The sequence below is a fragment of the Drosophila tropicalis genome, unplaced genomic scaffold (assembly GCF_018151085.1).
Source record: "Drosophila tropicalis isolate 14030-0801.00 unplaced genomic scaffold, ASM1815108v1 contig_675, whole genome shotgun sequence".
Classification (NCBI taxonomy): Eukaryota; Metazoa; Arthropoda; class Insecta; order Diptera; family Drosophilidae; genus Drosophila; species Drosophila tropicalis.
Window position 1 is genome coordinate 202,799 of NW_027173155.1, and position 9,702 is coordinate 212,500.

General features: G+C 38.6%; 1 long non-coding RNA gene across 1 annotated transcript in view; it reads right to left on the reverse strand.

The window, feature by feature from the left end:
- LOC137578729 (uncharacterized) overlaps positions 1-9,702 on the reverse strand; it is a 228,077-nt gene that overhangs the window by 192,001 nt on the left and 26,374 nt on the right. The window lies entirely within an intron of this gene.

The window sequence follows — 9,702 nt, forward strand, 5'->3', positions numbered from 1 at the left end:
TGAGTGCACGGTTTGTGTACACGTACAGTGGCGAGCACATGTAGATACATGTTTTGATACTGTGACTTTAAGTGGCTGTAAAACCCACAAAAATGCATTAATCGATCCCAAATTTTCAACCAAAATTCATTAACAATATATAAAACGAAAAACAAGATTTTTTTTTATTATCCTTTCTTTAGCTCAAATAATCCTGAAAAAAACTTAAAAATGAGCATGTATCCACTTTTGTAGAAAGAAGCATCTCCGACCATATAAAGTATATTCTTATCAGTAGACGGCCGAGTTTATATAGATGTAAAGACGAGATGGGCACACTGATCTCAGATTACCCCTATTTTCATGAGGCGTGTAGCAGCTGAGAGTGAGAGGCATCTAAGAGAGAGAGTCGGGAGTCGAAAGTCAGTCGTCGTCGAGAACGGGCAAGATAAAAACAGGTTACGAGAGCGTTCGGCAGTTGTGAAATTAATTATTATTCTCAAAGAAATATATGTACTACACCTCAATTTAATCATTTCAGTTAATATTATGTACAATAAACTATTACAAATATAATGTTAACCTCACATTTGTGGGCTCGCCGGATGTGTGTGTGTTAGTGCATGTGTAATGTGGAGAAAGTTCTTAGAAAAATGTAAATGTGGTTGTGCTGCAATTTAAAAAAACAATAAAGTTGTAAAGTTGCGGTTGATTTTGTAAAAGTTGGTACAAAACATCCAAATAAAAGTTGTACAGTTGTGAAAATTCCAGGAGTGCGCGGTAGCTTTTGTAAGAAATCGTTCTCGAACAGTTGATCAGTCGGCGCCACGAAGTGCGAAAAACCGAAATGTCGCCACCATCGCGCACACCAGGGAAGTCGAAAAACGAAAAGAAGAACGAAAAGAAGATCGTTGAAAATAAGACCTTGAACGAAACGTTTGGTCTAGTGGAAGAAGAATCAATAAAAAATAATATGGAAATGAAAGAAGTTAGTGACGTAGAAAAAAGTGATCCCAGAGATCTAGATATAAAGATGCAACAGTTAATACAAATGTTTTCTCTTAAAATCGAAGCAGATGAGAGAAAGTATGCAGAAGTCAAAATAAACCTTGAGCATTTCGAAAAAGTTGTATGTGTGTTAGACGGCTACAATGTACCGGTAGAGAAATGGTTTGAGAACTTTGAGCAGAATGCCGAAGCTTACAAGCTCACAGACAAGCAGGTGTATGTGCAAGCGAGAAATAAAATGAGTGGTGCGGCACAGTTATATCTCGAGTCAGAAACAGTGAGTGATTTTCAGAGTTTGAGACAAATGTTCTGTTGTGAGTTCGAGTCAAATTTAAATAGCGCTGACCTACATCAACAGTTACGCGATCGTAAAATGCACAGTGGTGAATCGTTTCAAGTATATGTGCTAAATATGAGAAAAATTGCTAGTGCTGGAAAAATCGAAAAACCGCGGCGGTTATGCGGTACATAGTTGATGATTAAAAGCGAGTTCAAGTTCTCAATGTACAATTGTAAATCGCTAAAAGAATTAAAAGAGCAATTTTTTTCGAGCATGTAAAAAAATTTGATAATGTTGAGAAAAACAATCGTAAAATCACGTCTATTGCAAAAGTGGAAAACATTAAAAAGAAAGAATATTGTTTTAATTGCGGTTCCAGTGAGCACAAGCGTAAAGACTGTAATAGTGCGGATAGAAAATGTTTTAGTTGTAATTAAAGTGGACATATTTCAACTAATTGCCCCAGAAAGTTAGTAAAATAAATATACAAAAACGGGTCAAGTCGGTGTCGTTGAATGGCGTAAATGTCGACGGTTTGATCGATACAGGCTTAGATGTCACTATTGTAAAGAACTCTTTTCTAAAATACTTGGGTAAGATTGATTTAAAAGAAAGTTGCTTAATGCTCTGCGGACTAGGCAAAAGCCAAACAAAAGCAAAAAGCTTTTTCGAGACAGAAGTCATCGTAGATAATCCAAAGACGCAGGAAAAATTCTTGGTAGTGGAGAGCAACACTTTGGACTGTGACGTTATTTTGGGATACGACTTTGTGGAGAAGTTTAGAGTATCGATCGATGAGCGTGTATATACATTTATGAGCCTGGTTGAAGACACCAAATCGCAAGAAGAATGTGCTGACAATTGGTACAATGTTTTTGACATCTCATGTAGTCATTCGGCCCCAGCGCAATATCAAAAGCAAGTCGAAGCGTTGATACAGGATAGCTATCGGCCGAATGATGCAGAGAAGGTAAATTGCCCTATTGAGTTAAAAATTGTACCAGATGGCGCAATAATGCCATTTAGGCAGTCACCCAGTCGTTTGTCAGTACCAGAAGCGGAAGCGGTTAAAAATCAAGTTGATGAGTGGAAAGAAAACGGAATAGTGCGCAAATCCACTTCGAATGTTGCTAGCCGAGTTGTAGTTGTAAAGAAGAAAAACAATACTTTGCGGGTTTGTGTAGACTACAGGAAGCTAAAAAGCATGGTCTTGGAAGACTGCTTTCCAGTTCCTTTAATGGATGAAGTGCTTGAAAAATTGCAGACAGCAAGCTTTTATACGATTATGGATTCGGAAAATGGATTCTTCCATGTGCCCATAGAGGAATCTAGCAATCTTTATTACTAGAGAAGGATTATACGAGTTTAATAGAGCGCCATTTGGATTTCGTAATTCTCCTGCTTCATTCATTCGTTTCGTTAACCACATATTTCAGGATCTGATTAACAAGAATATAATGCAACTATATATGGATGACATTATAGTATATGCTAATTCAGCAAACGAGTGTCTAAACAAAACCAAATTGCTACTAGAAACTGCAGCAAAGTATGATTTAAAAATAAAATGGGGAAAATTTAGTTTTTTGCAAAAACGCATAAGCTTTCTAGGTCACGAAATTGAAGATGGAAAGATTTGGCCCGGTAAAGATAAAACGATGGCGATCAGTCGTTTTGGAATTCCCATAATCGTCAAATCGATTCAGGCATTTCTTGGTTTAACCGGATTCTTTAGAAAGTTTATTCCTCAGTATGCGCAGATAGCACGACCCCTTACCAAGTTGCTGAAAAAAGATGTCAAGTTTATTATGGGTCCAAGCGAGCTTCAGGCGTTGCAGCAATTGAAGACGGCGATAATAAGTGAACCAGTGTTACACCTCTATTCTCGCGAGGCACCAACCGAGTTGCACACGGATGCTTCAAAAGACGGATTTGGAGCGGTACTACTTCAGCTATTTGACATCAATTTACATCCGATTTATTTTTGGAGTAAGAAAGCATCTGAAGTGATTCGAAGAGGCATAGGTACATTCTTGAAGTCAAGGCAGCATATATGGCGTTAAAAAATTTCGACATCTATCTACAAGATGTGTATCTACAAGATTTCAATTTGAACGTGGAGCTCCGATCAGCAGTTAAGATGCAGCACGAGGACTGTTTAAGCCGTTACCCGCAGTCGTGCTTAGTAGTAAAAGATGAAATAACAGCGCGTTTAAAGAAGGCACAGCAGACAGATGATCATATTATCGCGATTATAGAGGTACTAAAGCAGCAACAATATAAAAGCTTTAAGAAGTTGAAGGTTATGAGTTATTGGTTGTACCAAAGCTAATGGAACGCGAGATAATACAACGATCGCACGAGGTTGGACAGTTTTCGACGCGCAAGACAATGCACGCTATCCACCAACAGTACTGGATACCGCATTTGGAAAGTAAAGTATCAAGATTGATTGCAAACTGCATAAAATGTATAGTTCATAATAAACAGCTGGGTAAAAAAGAAGGATATTTGCATTGTATAACCAAAGGAGACACACCGTTACATACTTTATATTTGGATCATTTAGAACCCATGGACAGCACCTCCAAGCAGTACAAATTCATTTTGGCAATGGTAGATGGTTTTTCGAAATTTGTATGGTTGTTTCATAGATACTTTCACTCGTTGCAGAGGACGGACGTGTTTTTTTTGCGCTTATCAATTTTTATTTTTTCTCGCGATTAAATACTTTTACAAATTTCTTAAATTCATTATCGGTTTAATTAATAATAATTTCAACATCCGAATTTTATTTTCATTTCGCGAATTCTTGCTGTCGCTTTTGTTTAAATTTAAATAATATCAAAACTTACAACAATACTTGCATTAGCGGTGTTGTTGTTTTGCTTATCTCTTTTGCTTTTGTGTCTTTACCGTTGTAACTAACTCTCGCGCTCTTGCGTACAAATTGTTGTTGGATGTTCAATTTACCGCGCTCTCCCGCTCTTTCCTATTCTTGTTTGATTTGCGCTCTCGTCTTTTGCCTACCCACGACTCTGTGATACGTGTTTTTGTTTTTTGTGCTTTCATCTCTTTTTATTCTCTAGTTGTGAAGGCTTACTCTGCACATTAACCCTTGTGTCAGAACTGGTCAGTATATTCTTATACACAGAATTTTAACCCTTAGAATTTTTATTTTTTATTTTTTGTATTTCCGTTTTTTAATTAAATTAAACTTTTTGATAAAATGGTTGTCTGCTCAAAAAATAATTGCATAGTTGCCACTAATGCGGTTGACTCCCATGATTATATTCTTTGTTGGTTGTGTGACAATGCGGTTCACGTTAAGTGTGCAGGTTACACAGGCAGAATCAAGGAGTCTATTGCTAAAGGTGGTGGCTTAAAATATGGATGTGATGCTTGCCGAGAGGTCGAGAATGAGATGCGCTCTTTCATGATGCGGACTAGAGATAGTTTTGACACTTTAAGGGCAGGTTTTAATAAACTCCAAGCTGAGTTTACTGCGGTGGAGACTCAGTTCAGAAGTTTATCGCTTATGAATGAGTCTCCGAAACGTAAAAGGACCAGTCCTTGGGGTGTTTCTGTATCTGTAGATCCGCCAGCGTCTCTTATCGTCCCCGACCGGTCTCATGCACCGTCCACTCCTAATGTACAGCAATTGATTTCGTTTAAGAGCCCGGTTGTGAATGCTATTAGTAAGGAATTACCGGTATCACCTGGGAATGATCGTTTAAAAACGATGCCTATTGTAGTGTCCGATGTGTCCGGGCAATTACCCATTCCAATGGAAATTGCCGTTAGTTCTAAAAGTATCGAGGGCCCCGTAAACAAGTTGACTGCTGCAGTGGGTGACTTGTCCAACGTTACTGCTGCGGCTGACGCTTCGGGACCGCGGCCTCTCGTTGGCATACCACCAAAGAAACATATATTTGTTTCTAGGCTAGACCCTGTTGTCACATCTGATGATGTAATAGCCTATATTCGGAAGAAAGTTAACGTCTCGAATATTGCGGTGGAGAAGTTTAAATTTTCTTATTCTCGGGACATTTCGTCCTTTAAAATTAGTGTTTCTGCCAATATCTTCGACACTATATGTCGAGAAGATTTTTGGCCAAAACATATACTAGTTAAATAATATACTGTGACAATGAAAAATCGGAAACCGATTCGCTTGCCAACAACAACAACTAATACCATTCCGGCCACATCAGCATCTGCTGATGTGTCAAAAAACTAGCTTCGTCCCTTAACCTGGGTTACCAGAACGTTAGAGGGCTGAAATCTAAACTTTCTAATCACATTCTAGCTTTTACAGAGACGTGGCTAAAACCTGATATTGCTGATGCATCGGTTTTTTCCACAAACTTTTCTATATTCAGACGTGACCGGATTTCTCGTATAGGTGGTGGCGTTCTGATAGCTGTTGATGCTGCTTTATCATCTGAAATGATTCAATTTTCTAGTACCCAGGAGATTGAGTTTGTCGGTGTTAAAGTAAATTTTAAATCTTTTAATGCTTTCATTACTTGTTCCTATATTCCACCATTGTCAGACATGGTGGTATATTTAAATCATTTAGAGGCAATTCAGTTTGTCTCCTCTTTAGTTTCCAGTCAAGACTTGGTCATAGTTGTAGGTGATTTTAATTTACCCGCTTTAGCATGGTCACTAACAGATGAATCTACCACGTTGCTGCCCTCTTTGTCACATGACTTTATTGATGGCCTTCTAGGCATATCTTTATCCCAAGTCAATCCCGTCTTAAATTCTAATAGAAAATCGTTAGATCTTATTTTTGTATTGGATTCTTCTTATTGTGAGGTTTCTAGGATCGAACCATTTGTTCTTCCAGAAGACAAATTTCATCCTACATTAAATTTAAAAATTGATTTGCCCTTGCTTTCACCATTACTTGGTTTAAATGAGTTACCTCTAACTAGGTGCTTTCGTAAGACTGACTTTGCCAGCCTTAATGAAAACATTGCTACTACCGATTGGTCTTATCTGTACAATTGTAGAGATATGAACTCAGCTGTTCGTTTTTTCTATGATACTCTGAATTCACTCTTTAATATTTGTGTGCCTCTTGGTAGGCTGGAGCGGCTTAACAAACCTCCCTGGTTCTCTCGTGAGTTATCCAATTTGAAAAATGTGAAGACACGATATTATAAGAAGTTTCAAAAAACACGTCGTTCATCAGATTATGCTCTGTATACAGTCGCTCGTTCATAATTCATGATGCTTAATACTCAATGCTATAAGAATTATCTTCAGCGGTGTAAGCTTCAGTTTTCTTTCGACCCTAAACAATTTTATAACTTTGTTAATTCTAAACGTAAGACCTCTGTGCACCCATCTTTTTTGTCTTTTCAAAATAAAAAAGCAAGCACTGATCAGGCAATTGCCGATATGTTTGCGAGTTTTTTCAAAACAACTTATTCCTCAACGGAATATCGAGCAAGTCCGTATCCTTATCCTTTAAAAAAGGCTAATTGCATTTTCAATCCAGTGATTGATGAAAGTTCTATTCTTAGCGAACTTAAATTAGTTAAACCTGTTTATTCTCCGGGGCCAGATGGTCTTCCTGGATGCGTACTCAGGTTCTGTGCAAACGCATTATGTAAACCCATTTTAAAATTGTTTCTATTGTCTGTCGAATCTTCCTCATTTCCATCTATTTGGAAGGAGTCGTATATCATTCCCCTGCATAAAAATGGCAAAAAGTCCGAAGCCTCTAACCATAGGGGTATCTCAAAATTGTCCGCTATTCCGAAATCTTTTGAGAAAATTATAACTTCTCAATTGCAACATTTTTGCAGCTCTATTATTTCGCCATCCCAACATGGGTTTGTGAAACGTAGATCTACAACCACTAACCTTTTAGAATTTACATCAGTAATTATCAAGGGGTTTAAAAATGGTAAACAAACTGATGTAATATATACTGACTTTAGCAAAGCCTTTGATTCCGTTAATCATACCCTATTACTTTCTAAGCTGAGCGACATTGGGTTTCCACCCCTTTTCCTTTCTTGGGTTCGTGAATATTTAACAAATAGAAAACAGAAGGTACTTTTTAAGTCTTCTTTTTCCGCTTCCATTCCTGTGACTTCTGGTGTACCTCAAGGTAGTCATCTTGGCCCTCTGCTCTTCACACTATTCATTAACGATCTTCCATCCGTCATTGTTCATTCGCGTGTGCTTATGTATGCTGACGATGTCAAGCTTTGTCTTACTCATAAAGATACAGATTCATTTAGTCGGCTACAAGCTGATCTTAAAAACTTTCAATCCTGGTGCCAGTTTAATCTACTAAATCTTAACACTACCAAATGTAAGGTAATGACTTTTTTCCGTAACTCTCCTCAACTGGTCACTTATTTTCTAAACAATAGCCCTCTAGAACGTCTAAATAATATGAATGATTTGGGCGTACTTATGGACCATAAGTTAAATTTTAACACCCATATTTCCACCACGGTCGCAAAGGCCATGAGTGTCCTGGGTTTCATAAAAGATGGTCAAAAGAATTTGATGACCCCTATACAACTAAAGTTCTTTTTACTTCGCTTGTCCGTCCTATTTTAGAGTATGGATCTTGCATTTGGTCACCTCAATATGAGTCGCACCAGATTAGACTTGAATCCGTTCAAAAGCAGTTCTTGTTATTTGCTCTTCGTGGCTTAAGCTGGGATCGCAATGTCAATTTGCCTTCGTATTCTAGTAGACTTCTCTTGATTAACCTTCCATCCCTAACTAACCGTAGAATTATGCTTGGTGTCATTTTTATGCACAAGCTCCTAATTGGTGATATCGACTCGCCTGAGTTATTAGCTCAGGTGAATCTGTCGGTACCATGTAGACGGAGTAGACATCCTTTGATACCTTTATCCCTTAGTCGTTGTTCTTCTAACCCTAAAAGGTTCATGCATAGCATGCATGAACCTTTTAGGGTCCTCTGCTCTGATTACAACCTTCTATTCCCTGTAATCGGCTCAGAGTTTTCTATTAATATGCTTAAAACATCTATCCTATCCCATTTAGCTAATAGATAGCTGTAGTATTATTTGTTTGTCTGTTTTTTTCTATTGTGTATTTGTCCACGCGATTCGTGCCGTGCGTTATACGGCTGCACCCGCCGGTCGGTCGGGTGGAAGGTGGGCAGTTATCTGCTTGGGCTCGCGCGTAACAGGCTATGTCCTGGTGTCGTAGGGGCCACTTGAACGTACTGCGCATAGTATCGTCAACGTCCGCTAATGTTTCCAACGAAGTCCACAGGTCAAGAAGAAGTAATTAAAAGACTCAACGAATGGACAGACATTTTTGGATTTCCCGAGAGGATCCTAAGTGACAGAGGGGTGGCCTTCACATCAAACACTTTTAAAGAATTCCTTGGACAAACGATGTAGAGCATGTACTGTCAACCACAGGAGTAGCAAGGGGCACCGTCGTATCCTGTCTATTATCGGAAAAATATCCGCAGATGAACCCACGAAATGGTATAAAGGGGTTTCTCAAGTACAGAAGGCTATTAACACAACGATGCATTCATCAACGAATATGTCACCTTTTGAAGTCCTGTTTGGAACGAGAATGCGTAACCATATAGATGACCGTTTGCTGGATATATTACAGGAGGAACAAGTAGATCAGTTCAACGACGAGAGTCAGAAGCTACGACAAGAGGCAGTTTGTAGCGGGCCGTAAATTGGCAAGTCAGTTTTTGGGACCCTATGAAGTGATCAAAGCTTAGCGCAACGGCAGGTACGACGTAAAGAAAGCGACCAATGGTTAAGGGGCAATGATGACAACTACGAGCGTGGACTATATGAGACTTTGGCGATATGTGGCTGAGAACGACGAATCTGAGTCAGAAGACGATTATCAGGAGGGCCGAGTGTAAAGACGAGATGGGCACACTGATCTCAGATTACCCCTATTTTGATGAGGCGTGTAGCAGCTGAGAGTGAGAGGCATCTAAGAGAGAGAGTCGGGAGTCGAAAGTCAGTCGTCGTCGAGAACGGGCAAGATAAAAACAGGTTACGAGAGCGTTCGGCAGTTGTGAAATTAATTATTATTCTCAAAGAAATATATGTACTACACCTCAATTTAATCATTTCAGTTAATATTATGTACAATAAACTATTACAAATATAATGTTAACCTCACATAGATATGTCCGTCCGTCTGTCCTACGTCAGTCCCCCCGACTGTCTGGATCAACGCAAGCTACTCCTAGACGTAAAAGCTAAAATTTTGCATTTAGGTTTGTATATGCATCACTGTTTAACTTGTCTCAATAACTGTTCAAAATGGGGGGGACTGTATGATATAGCTCCCATATAAACAATTGGTGGAAAACAGTGACTTTAGTCGATAATTTAGTTACTTTTGACGAAATTGTCATTTAATCTATATTATATTTGTCAGTT